Source organism: Pelobates fuscus, chromosome 3 (genome assembly GCF_036172605.1).
Source record: "Pelobates fuscus isolate aPelFus1 chromosome 3, aPelFus1.pri, whole genome shotgun sequence".
In the NCBI taxonomy this organism is placed as follows: domain Eukaryota; kingdom Metazoa; phylum Chordata; class Amphibia; order Anura; family Pelobatidae; genus Pelobates; species Pelobates fuscus.
In genome coordinates this window covers 88666550-88679971 of record NC_086319.1, presented here as the reverse complement: position 1 = coordinate 88679971, position 13422 = coordinate 88666550, and the positions used below count along the sequence as shown (strand labels likewise).

The 13422-nt window shown below is 41.3% G+C and overlaps 1 protein-coding gene across 1 annotated transcript in view; it reads left to right on the top strand.

The window, feature by feature from the left end:
• Positions 1–837: 837 nt before the first annotated feature.
• The window catches only part of HTR4 (5-hydroxytryptamine receptor 4), a 495782-nt gene continuing 483197 nt past the window's right edge, over positions 838–13422 (top strand). Inside the window, exon 1 of the mRNA XM_063445224.1 lies at positions 838–1099. The gene's annotated coding sequence lies outside the window, so the exon portion shown is untranslated. The remainder of the gene's footprint in view (positions 1100–13422) is intronic.

The window sequence follows — 13422 nt, the reverse complement described above, 5'->3', positions numbered from 1 at the left end:
GAATCATGCACTCCTACATAACCATTTCTACCAAAATGGAAATAACACACAAAAAAAGATAAAATCTATCTGCCTGTATTAGACAAGTCCCTAAGCTTAGCATGTGAGAATGTGTAGAAAATCAGGGCAGCCAGTCACCATACATATTTTTTAACACTTAAAATCTTTTTTAACAGGTTAAACCTCACAGACTTAAAGTAATATTTCACTCGTATTAACCACTGTGATTTATCCATTGAATTGTGAATTATGGTAAATTGAAAAACTAATAGCAAACATAACACAAACAGCTGAGCTGAAAAGAAAAAAATATCTACTTTTATAGTTTCCCAATTAATAGTCAATTTTTAAACTACATTTTCAAATCCCCACAAATCCTAGCTTAATTGGTTAACCTCCATACACTGATTTATTACCCAATTATCCCATCATATTTGCCAAAATAAAATCCCTTAAAAAATATATATATATACACTTTATTTTTTCTTGTAAATGAGGTTTGCATATTTAATTCAGAAGAAGCCTGTTGCAGAGTGAGTAAAATAATGTTTATTAAGCTTCATGCCGTCAGTGTAAGTGATGCACTGGCCCTAATTCCCTTAATGGAGCAGCCAGTAGGAGCTCTGATAGACAGGTTGCGCTAGAGGTAGCAGACATGTAGTGCCTGCTCCCTATTGGCTGCTTGTCTGAATGAATGTGTACACAAGGCAGAGCTGAGCTGCAAAAGGGAAAATCTGTGTGTGTTAGAAAGTGCTTCACTGAGCAAAGCAGCTTCTCTCCAGCGTCCAGGTATCTCAACTTGTCTTTTCAAAGTGAGAGCTGGATTAACTTCCATACCATAAAAAGACAGTCAAGGCACAGCAGCAGAGGAGAAGGACAAGTCTATCTCTGTGATCTCTGATCTCTGGGATTTTGGGACTTACAAGAAAGAAATGTGAAGATTCTAGAACTGACGGGATATTGTTCTTCTTAGACTGAATAGAAAAGGATACCCTCATTCCTGGACTTGTTTACCCCTGAGATCCAGCTAAGGATGAGAGAAGTGCTTAGAAAGTGGTAACATGAATTGGGGAGTCTTCTCTGCAGCCTCACTGCAATGGTAGGGTGACTTTTTTTTAATTTTCAGTATGACCCTGATCTAGAGACCATGTATTGCTTTAACTTAGGGCAGGTGTGAGATTTAAAAAACAAACAAACAAAAAAACAAAAAAAAAGCACAGTGTATCCTGCCTTTTAAGAAAAGTTTCCATATTGAGAAAAATACACTTTGGAGGTTGAAAGGTTTATTGGGAAAATATAGTGTTTTTTTTTTGTTTTTTTTAAACAATATATTTAAAATATGTATATGAGTAGGTGTGTATGTAAAGGCTTCTTAGATATTTGATCTAGAAAAAAAAATAACATTTCACTTTTAACACTTTAAGGTACAAAGAGAACAGATTTTCAATCATCCAAAAAAATAAATACAAATAATAAATATATCTATTTCTCTCATGCATATCATATCTCCCTAGTGATGGACATATGCATAATAACCCTATTTACATCTCATTAAATCCAGTAGGGAGAGAGTGGAGAGTTACAATAGAGTTAGCAGTATAGTAATGTTGCTTGCAATTCCAATTGCAATTTGTTATACATCATTTTGCATGAGCACTTCGCAAATGATGCCTCTCACCAAGTTATGTATGAAGCCACATTACCATGCAGGTAACAATCGACCGATGCCTTCCAGTTGGTGACATTCTAAGTGGCTAAAGTGATAAGAGCTTATGTCAGCACTTCCCAAGAATATGACAGATCAAATGCTGGAATCATTACATCTCTGACTGCACTGCGATTTTCTGTAGTGCTCGTTGATTTTAGAGCATCTGGTACTGTTGGCTGTGCTGAGCAATAGCCAGAAACACCAGTTCAAGGCAGTCTGGCAGTGCTGTGTGATCTATGCCCCTGACATTGTCACAGTGACACTAAGACTCATACCTAAAAAAATAATAAAATAATAATAATGACTACTGCTCAGAGGGGTGAATATAATAAGGCTTTACTTACTCTGGCAGAGGAGGGTAAAATATTTGGGATGGCAAGATTCATCCCAATTTGTTTGTAGCAGATAAGCCATATGCTCATTTTATTGAGAGGCTAGTTTATCAAGACAGAAAAAAAGGTTCTATTCTGGGGCAGAGTGCTAAAGAAGAAGCTGTTGCCATGGAAATCAATAGAATGCACTATACATTTAGCACTTTGTCCCAAAATAGCAATTGCTTTGTCTTCCTCAATCTCCCTAAATTGATTTTTGTGTTCTATTTACTTTGAGGAAAGTGACATCCTCAGTTCTTGATCACCAGCAGGGGACCAGGATAAAAAGTCCTTTGCAGTTTAGTGTTTTGTGCAGCCTAGTTAGAGGTTTGACCTTTTTAGCTGCTTCAACAGACAGGAATATAAACAGTTGCTTTATGACTGGTGAGCAGTCTCCTGCAGTATGACTCTACAAGTTGGTACATTTGGATTCAATTTTTAGAATCTAATTGTTATCGCTGTGAAACACACATTTGTCAGCATTACGATATCTCACTCTAAGTTAAATTTTTTTAGTACTTTGTTTTTCCACATGTGACTTTTATTAAATGTTTTTTACTGATACGGTCAACACCCCTTAACTTAAAACCCCCCCAGACTTTTATATATTTTTTTTCTTTTTCAGGATCACACTGTCTTGTCATATAGAACAGGGTTTTAAACAGGGACCCCAAATAAAAAATTAAGAATATTTGAACAAACTAAGCATATTTATATGGGATTTCTTGCTGATTTTGTACAGAACAATGGTGATAACTACTGAAGTGCTTTTATCCATATTTTTGTTTTTAAAATCTGATAAGTTTCTTTGACTTGGACATTCCACACTAAAAGTAAATACAACATGTAGAGGCACGTAATAATATAAGTATGATATCTGGATCACACTGGTTGCCAGCAGAAGATTTTGAGGTCAGTTCGTGATGTCTCTGCTTGAAGTTATTGATTACAATGTAGATATTGTATATGATCCTTAGTTGTCCGCAAGTCTCATAACAAATCCCAGAAAGCATTTCTATATCCTTGAAATTGCATGTTTCAGTATACTGAGCTGAAGCCTTGTCCTTGTCAATTACTTCCTAAGATAGCTACAACACAGTATTGCTGTTCGGAGCCTCATTTTCCAAGCGTAGTGAAAAAGATAAACAAAAATATGACAGTGTCCAATGTAATAGGATTAACAGCAAATGATCTTCCTCTACTGGAGATTTTTTCGGAGATAATCCAATTGCTATAAGGCTAATAACTATAATACACGGTTATCAATGTTTCTGCTACGCAACTCCTGGTAGGGGCCAACCACACAATTTCTGCCTAGGAATAATCTTTTTTTTGGAGAAAGGAAGCATATTAGATATCTACAGAGAACATTTTGTAAAAGAATAAATCATGTATGTGTTCATTTAAACCAGGCTTCCCCAAACTCTGGCCCTCCAGATGTTGCTGAACTACAACTCCCATGATTCTATGAATGAAATAGATAGGCTGAGAATCATGGGAGTTGTAGTTCAGCAACATCTGGAGGGACGGAGTTTGGGGAAGCCTTATTTAAACCATGTGAATATAACTTGGGCTAAATTTCTCAGTACAGTTCGGGGGGTGTGGAGCATTCTTACCTTTAACCAGTGACAAAATATTAAATATTACATTGCAAACTAAGGGGTTAAACTTGAACTAAGCATAGCAGAATATAATTTCTTACAGCTGTGTGGTTTTACATTTACCTTAACAAACTCAACCGGTTCTAATTTTAAAGGGTTTTACAATTTCATTATCCCTGTGTCAAGATTGAGGTAGGACACTTGTATTGTTTTCGAATAACGAGGCATTTACATGGCGAGTGAGACCATGTCATTTGTTATTGATAGCAAATAGTAACAGCGACCAAGTGTGTTAGTCATACTTATAATATATTTCGTCAGGTTATCTCATTATGCTGTAAATAACGTTGTAATGTTATATGTGAATCTTTGCACTTGCAATTTACGATACCAAAGCAGTATTAAAATTTTTAATACTTTTAATTCTTTCTTTCACGTTTCACGTGCTCTCTGTTCGGCTATAAACTTTTGAAATACAGTATTCATCATTGTTTGGTTTAACAAGGTTGGGCAAGAAGGGACATATCTTTTCCTCTTCTGTTCTGCAATCAGCGGTTCTGTGAGCAGCAAATTCATGATCAATGTTTTATTGTTGGAGTGCGATAAATCTTTATTTATACACATGTACTTGTAAGTAGTGGATGCGAGGGTCTCCCCATGAGTAACTAGGTGATTTTATGTGTGGCTGGCAGCAGAAGACAATAGAGGTGTCTCCCCCACTATTTCCCCAAACGACTGCAACTGAGCTGTTTAAAAAATTGCCATGGTCTCTACTGAATATGCTTGCTACACATACTGAAGAAAGGGGCAGGACGTAGAACATCAATTTAAGTGTCATTGTAGAAATGGCATGCCTAAATGTATATGGGTGTTTGTCATTGTGTGCATATCTGCCTGTTTCTGGATTTGTGCAGATCCATGCGTCCTCTCTTGAGAATTTATCACAAATCCTTCAGTGGAATCCATGGTGTTTCTGTTGTAAACCACAATTTGCCTTTGCCAAATTAGTTTTTATCATGAGCCAATGTCTGTCATGCATAATAACATGGTAGTCTTTCTATAGGTCTGTGACATCACTTGTTTGTTTTATATTTTATGACATAATTTTCCAAAATTGCCCAGAAACACATTAGCACATTCTGGGATAAATACCAATTTTGTATCAGAGATCCCCTTAATGAACACTTGGTGGCAGTTTTTTTGTAAATTCCACGATGTTCCCTGAATTTTGCTGCTTGGAAATTGTGTTGAGCTTAGAACATAACCTCAACTTTTAAACAGCCTTCATTCTTAAAGGGATACTTCATGCTTTTAGTTTACTGAACAGTCTAGCTTTATTTATATAGGTATAAATAGAAAACAATTTAGCATTCCAGTTATAATTCATTTTATTTATTTAAGCAATTAATGAGCATGTTTGCATGTGATTTTAATACGGATTTACGTGTTTAATAATTTCCACATAGGATCGAATGGGAAACCATTGAGTGACTGTGTTTCCTCAATCACTTACTGCCTGAAATTTTGCAGAAGATAAAATGAGATTCCTAAGGGAAAAAATGCTGTATTAGGACATTTAATAATGGGAATGTGCAGTCTCTGCTGGGCAGTCATAGATACAGTCAATATACAGCATCTGCAAAAATACACTGTAGTCCTCAGCCTATCAGCTGTATTCAACAGTGGTAGTCAGTCATATACATCTCGTAAGATCTAAATTACATACATCTGTAATATGTAATTTATCCTCACTGCTAATACTTGCTACGCCATATGTTATATTTTATTAAATGAACACTCTATGCATCGGTTACGGTTATCATACCAAGAGTGCCCTAGAGCCCCCCTTCCTCATTTGACTTCTTACCTGGGTGAACAGGATGCTGCTATCCACCTAGTTCCTAAGTAGGAGTTTCCTGTACTAGGTAGTGGAGGCAGGGAGTGGGGCCCATGGGGCCCAAGGTAAGAAAGGTTGTTTTTTGTTAAAAGTTAGACCACTTGTAATAGGCGTGGGGGGGCAGGGCATTGCTGGCACCATTGCACCTAAACCCCTACAGGGAACTATAGTGGTTATGGTGCTTAGCATGTCGCTTTATGTAAGTATTAAAGGTATGTTTTCCTTTATTATTTGGACCTTTATTCCAATTTGAACTGACAGACAGTGACCGTCTGAGTGACTGCAATTAGAGGTGTTCCTTGAAATGGCAGTGTTTACATTAAAAAGCCTGCAGGGAGAGGCAGTGGATACCATAACAACTACATTAAGCTTTAGTTGCTCTGATGACTATCGTTTCCCTTTAATGTTATATACATGTTCTTGTTGATTGTAAAATGTAGGTTGTGAATATGGTGTTGATTCTCTTAGCAAAGCAAGGGTTTACTCTCCTTATTGAATAGTAATTTAACCATCGATGCCATGCCAATGGAGGGATTGTTATTCAGTAAGCATTGTATATCCTAACTCTGCTAAAAAAAAAAAAAATCCAGCCCTTTGTGTTCCCTATATTTTTCCAAACCTGGAATTTTTGCATGCATTCAACAGTCCAGTTTTAAATTCACAACAGTGTGGTATTTCGTGAATAATTCCAAAGTGATTTCTAGGTTAATTGAACAGCACATCTATCAGTCTCCATGGAATGTAAGTGGCACTTTTGCAACTCTGAGTCATAGGAGTCATTCTGGCCTTGGAACACTGATATTGATTCAGAAAGCAAATCCTTCCAAAAGCAGTTTTGTGAACATTTACAATGCAAATGAATAGGATTTTAGCATGCAGATGAGAAGTGTGTTGGTAGACAAATTTAGCATGCATATTTAGAGTCTTCTCAGTATGCAATGTAACATTTTAAGAGCACAGATTACTTTTTGTAAGCAGCTATTGAACATTTTTCTCTCTTCGAAAGATAAAACAATGTATCCTAATATGTAAAATGATAAAACAATTGTATCCTAGTATGTAAAAAGCATTGTCATAAAGTAATAATCATCTATGTAATCGATAACATAGTCAAGGGTAATCAATCTGGTGAAAATTCAAAGTGAATTCACAGTGAATTTTAAAGTCAAAGTAAAAATAAGTCAGCTATGATTCCAGTTTGGCTTTGACCTTACATGTGAAATAAACTTTGTTTGGAACCACAACTATAGAAAGATCATCATTAACTCTGACAGACATCTAAAATAGCTAGAGGTGCTGACCACAAATGCATCACAAAAGCAAAGAGGGCTTGACCCGTTCAGGGAGAACTTTTGATCTCCCAACCAAGTCGTGGAGACTTCTGTGGACTGGTGCTCAAAGCAATTGACTACTTCACCTTATAGTAGAACTAGGCCTAAAAATATTGTCATATTTCTGTGGTTGGTCTAGATTTAAAAAAAATACAATAACACAACATTTTTTTTCTCTAGGATTATAATACCAATTTGTTTGATGAAACATACATATACATTTAACTCCATAAATGAGTCATGTCTGCTAATCCCCCCAGGGCACGTTTTTCATCCTCTAGTGTTCCTCTTAGCCAACTGCTATTGATAGTAAGACGTTATGAGCAGGTCCCTCTCTGTTGTTGATTTTTGCTTTTAATGTCATTTCACTTGTTTGCTTTTTTTATATCCCCAGTGAAAAACTGTAAATATGTTGTGGCTATAGCAGAAATAATAATAGCAACAGATTCATTGTACAACAGTTACCAAATGCTCCATGTAGCAAGAGAGCCTTGCAATATTGCATAGTATAATGGTCCGTGCCTGCAAATAAAACCTTCTAAGCTATTTTAGATGGATTTTTGTTATCATTAGATTTTATGTATAAGACTGAGAAATAGTGATGTCGCGAACACGAAATTTTCGGTTCGCGAACGGCGAACGCGAACTTCCGCAAACGTTCGCGAACCGGCGAACCAGGCGAACCGCCATAGACTTCAACGGGCAGGCGAATTTTAAAACCCACAGGGACTCTTTCTGGCCACAATAGTGATGGAAAAGTTGTTTCAAGGGGACTAACACCTGGACTGTGGCATGCCAGAGGGGGATCCATGGCAAAACTCCCATGGAAAATTACACAGTTGATGCAGAGTCTGGTTTTAATCCATAAAGGGCATAAATCACCTAACATTCCTAAATCACAATGGATATGGATTAACACCTGACAAATGACATATTGACACCTTGACATATGGATTGACACCAGTCCTCAGAGCCCCTGATACACACTGACACAGAGCAGAATAGGGACTGTTCCCCCTACATAGGGTCACTTGGCAGATATGGATTGACACCTATCCTAAGGATCCCTGATACACACTGACACAGAGCAGAATAGAGACTGTTCCCCCTACATAGGGTCACTTGGCAGATATGGATTGACACCTGTCCTCAGGGACCCTGATACACACTGACACAGAGCAGAATAGGGACTGTTCCCCCTACATAGGGTCACTTGGCAGATATGGATTGACACCTATCCTAAACATCCCTGATACACACTGACACAGAGCAGAATAGGGACTGTTCCCCCTACATAGGGTCACTTGGCAGATATGGATTGACACCTGTCCTCAGGGACCCTGATACACACTGACACAGAGCATAATAGGGACTGTTCCCCCTACATAGGGTCACTTGGCAGATATGGATTGACACCTATCCTAAACATCCCTGATACACACTGACACAGAGCAGAATAGGGACTGTTCCCCCTACATAGGGTCACTTGGCAGATATGGATTGACACCTGTCCTCAGGGACACTGATACACACTGACACAAAGCAGAATAGGGATTGTTCCCCCTACATAGGGTCACTTGGCAGATATGGATTGACACCTATCCTAAGGATCCCTGATACACACTGACACAGAGCAGAATAGGGACTGTTCCCCCTACATAGGGTCACTTGGCAGATATGGATTGACACCTATCCTAATGATCTCTGATACACACTGACACAGAGCAGAATAGGGACTGTTCCTCCTACATAGGGTAACTTGGCAGATATGGATTGACACCTGTCCTCAGGGACCCTGATACACACTGAAACAGAGCAGAATAGGGACTGTTCCCCCTACATAGGGTCACTTGGCAGATATAGATTGACACCTGTCCTCAGGGACCCCGATACACACTGACACAGAACAGAATAGGGACTGTTCCTCCTACATAGGGTCACCATTTTTAGCCCAAGGCAGCTCATCTCATCAGGCCTTTTTTAGTCGAATGTATCGCCCACTGTCAGTCCCTTCGGGATCCATCCCTTATTCATCTTAATAAAGGTGAGGTTATCTAGACTTTTTTGACCTAGGCGACTTCTCTTCTCAGTGACAATACCTCCTGCTGCACTGAATGTCCTTTCTGACAGGGCACTTGAAGCGGGGCAGGCCAGAGGTTCTATCGCAAATTGGGATAGCTCAGGCCACAGGTCAAGCCTGCACACCCAGTAGTCAAGGGGTTCATCGCTCCTCAGAGTGTCGATAACTGCAGTAAAGGTGAGGTAGTCTGCTACCTCTCGGTCGAGTCATTCTCTGTGGGTGGATCCCGAAGGGCTGTGGCGATGCGTAGGACTTAAAAAGGTCCGCATGTCCTCCATCAACAACACGTCTTTAAAGCGTCCTGTCCATGCCGGCGTGGTCGTGGGAAGAGGAGGATGACTTTCACCTCTTCCCCTGTTAGATTCCCGTTGTGCTGTGACATCACCCTTATACGCTGTGTAAAGCATACTTTTTAATTTATTTTGCAAATGCTGCATCCTTTCCGACTTAATAATTTGGTAACATTTGGTAACATTACTTGTAATTTGGTAACATTTCAGCCACTTTCTGCTTATACCAGGGGTTTAGTAGCGTGGACACCCAGTACAGGTCGTTCTCCTTCATCCTTTTTATGCGAGGATCCCTCAACAGGCACGACAGCATGAAAGACCCCATTTGCACAAGGTTAGATGCTGAGCTACTCATTTCCCGTTCCTCCTCCTCAGTGATCTCAATGAAGGTATGTTCTTCCCCCAGCCACGTACAACACCACGGGTACCAGATAGGTGACAACGAGCACCCTGGGATGCCTGTTGTGGTTGGTCTTCCTCCTCCTCCTCAAAGCCACATTCCTCCTCTGACTCCTCTTCCTCACAATCCTCTTCCAGCGTTGTCGCAGGTCCAGCAATCGATGCTGATAAGGCTGTTTCTGGTGGTGATGGTAACCACAACTTTTCCTCTTCACGCTCATCTACGGCCTTATCCAGCACTCTTCGCAGGGCACGCTCCAGGAAGAAAACAAATGGTATGATGTCGCTGATGGTGCCTTCGGTGCGACTGACTAGGTTTGTCACCTCCTCAAAAGGATGCATAAGCCTACAGGCATTGCGCATGAGCGTCCAGTAACGTGGCAAAAAAATTCCCAGCTCCCCAGAGGCTGTCCTAGCACCCCGGTCATACAAATATTCATTAACGGCTTTTTCTTGTTGGAGCAGGCGGTCGAACATTAGGAGTGTTGAATCCCAACGTGTCGGGATGTCGCAAATCAAGCGCCTCACTGGCATGTTGTTTCGCCGCTGGATATCTGCAAAGTGCGCCATGGCTGTGTAGGAACACCTGAAATGGCCACACACCTTCCTGGCCTGCTTCAGGACGTCCTGTAAGACTGTGTACTTATGCACAAAGCGTTGTACGATCAGATTACACACATGTGCCATGCACGGCACATGTGTCAACTTGCCCAACTTCAATGCCGCCAACAAATTTGTTCCGTTGTCACAAACCACTTTGCCGATATTCAGTTGCTGCAGAGTCAGCCACTTTTCCACCTGTGCGTTCAGGGCGGACATGAGTGCTTGTCCGGTGTGACTCTCTGCTTTCAAGCAAGTCAAACCCAAGACGGCGTGACACTGCCGTATCCGGGATGTGGAATAGTACCCGGGGGGCTGGGGGGGTGCCGTTGATGTGGCGCAAGACGCAGCAGCAGAAGAGGACTCAGTCAAGGAGGTTATGGAAGAGGATGGAGTAGGAGGAGTAGAGGAGGTGGCAGCAGGCCTGCCTGCAAGTCGTGGCGGTGTCACCAACTCCTCTGCAGAGCCACGCATTCCATGCTTGGCAGCCGTCAGCAGGTTTACCCAATGCGCAGTGTAGGTGATATACCTGCCCTGACCATGCTTTGCAGACCAGGTATCAGTGGTCAGATGGACCCTTGCCCCAACACTGTGTGCCAGACATACCATTACTTCCTTTTGCACAATCGAGTACAGGTTGGGGATTGCCTTTTGTGCAAAGAAATTTCAGCCTGGTACCTTCCACTGCGGTATCCCAATAGCCACACATGTTTTGAACGCCTCAGACTCCACCAGCTTGTATGGTAAAAGCTGGCGGGCTAATAGTTCAGACAAGCCAGCTGTCAGACGCTGGGCAAGGGGGTGACTTTCTGACATTGGCTTCTTATGCTCAAACATGTCCTTGACAGACACCTGACTGTGGGCAGATGAGCGGGAACTGGATGGTGCATCAAGGTTCCGAGCGGAAACTGTAGAAGATTGGGTGTCCTGTGTTAGCCAGTTAACTATGTCCTCAGAACTTTTCAAGTTCAGGGTACGTGGCCTCTGAAAATTGGGCATTTTTATAGGGCAAAAGGGAATCACAGCACCACGACCACAACGGCCCCTGCGGGGTGGCCTGCCTCTGCCTGTCATTTTTTTTTGGATTAGTGGTACTATGCGTGCAAGCTACTGTGAGACCAGATATGAGTGGCAATGTGCACTGGCAGAGGTTGGCAGAGTACACGCTGTAGGCCTGACACATGCTTGAAGACAAATAACTGCTATTCAATCTATAACATTGAAAAACATTTTTTGGTTTTAAATGCACGCTATACTGACACCAGATATGAGTGGCAATGTGGACTTGCAGAGGTTGGCAGAGTACACGCTGTAGGCCTGACACACCCGCTTGAAGACAACTAACTGCTATTCAATCTATAACAGTGACAAAAGTTTTTTGGTTTTAAATGCACGCTATTGTGATACCAGATATGAGTGGCAATGTGCACTTGCAAAGATTGGCAGAGTACACGCTGAAGGCCTGACACACCCGCTTGAAGGACACTGACTGCTATTAGCTTACAGCGAAAAACTTTTTTTTCTTTTTAAAGGCACGCTATTGTGACACCAGATATGAGTGGAAAAGTGGACTGGCAGAAGTTGGCAGAGTACACGCTGAAGGCCTGACACCTGCTTGAAGGACACTGACTGCTACTAGCTTACAGTGAAAAACTTTTTTCTTTTTAAAGGCATGCTATTCTGACACCAGATATGAGTGGCAAAGTACACTGGCAGAGGTTGGCAGAGTACACGCTGAAGGCCTGACACACCCGCTTGAAGGACACTGACTGCTATTAGCTTACAGTGAAAAACTTTTTTTCTTTTTAAAGGCACGCTATTGTGACACCAGATATGAGTGGCAAAGTACACTGGCAGAGGTTGGCAGAGTACACGCTGAAGGCCTGACACACCCGCTTGAAGGACACTGACTGCTATTAGCTTACAGTGAAAAACTTTTTTTCTTTTTAAAGGCACGCTATTGTGACACCAGATATGAGTGGCAAAGTTGCCTGGCAGAGGTTGGCAGAGTACACGCTGAAGGCCTGACACACCCGCTTGAAGAGAACTAACTGCTATTCAATCTATAACAGTGACAAAAGTTTTTTGGTTTTAAATGCACGCTATTGTGACACCAGATATGAGTGGCAATGTGCACTTGCAGAGGTTGGCAGAGTACACGCTGAAGGCCTGACACACCCGCTTGAAGGACACTGACTGCTATTAGCTTACAGTGAAAAACTTTTTTTCTTTTTAAAGGCACGCTATTGTGACACCAGATATGAGTGGCAAAGTGGACTGGCAGAGGTTGGCAGAGTACACGCTGAAGGCCTGACACACCCGCTTGAAGAGAACTAACTGCTATTCAATCTATAACAGTGACAAAAGTTTTTGGGTTTTAAATGCACGCTATTGTGAGACCAGAGTACACGCTGAAGGCCTGACACCCGCTTGAAGGACACTGACTGCTAGTAACTTACAGTGAAAAACTGTTTTTCTTTTTAAAGGCACGCTATTGTGACACCAGATATGAGTGGCAAAGTACACTGGCAGAGGTTGGCAGAGTACACGCTGAAGGCCCGACACCCAGACGCTTGCAGACAACTAACTGCTATTCAATCTATTACAGTGAAAAAAAAAATGTTTTTTAAATGCAAGCTATTGTGATACCAAATATGAGTGGTGGCACTGGGCAAGTGGGCACAGTATCAACTGTGAGCCTGACACAGAAGCTGGCAGGCAGGCAACTGCAATTACATTACACAGAAAAAAAAAAAAAAAAAAGATGTTCTAGCCCTAAAAAGGGCTTTTTGGGGTGCTGTACTTACAGCAGATATCAGATGAGTCCTTCAGGACTGTAGTGGACACTGAATATCCTAGCCTAGCTATCCATTTCCCTATCAAATGAGCAGCACTTTCCCTCCTCTATCTAAGAATGCATCTTCAGAATGAATCTAAAATGGATGCTGTACAGGAGGTGGGAGGGTCTGGAAGGGAGGGTCTGCTGCTAATTTGCTGGAATGTGTCTGCTGACCGTGAGGCACAGGGTCAAAGTTTACTCAATTATGACGAATAGGGGGCGGATCGAACCGCGCATGAACAGTTCGGTACATCACTACTGAGAAACAAGAAACAATGGTTACGTATAGGGAATCAACACAGAAAC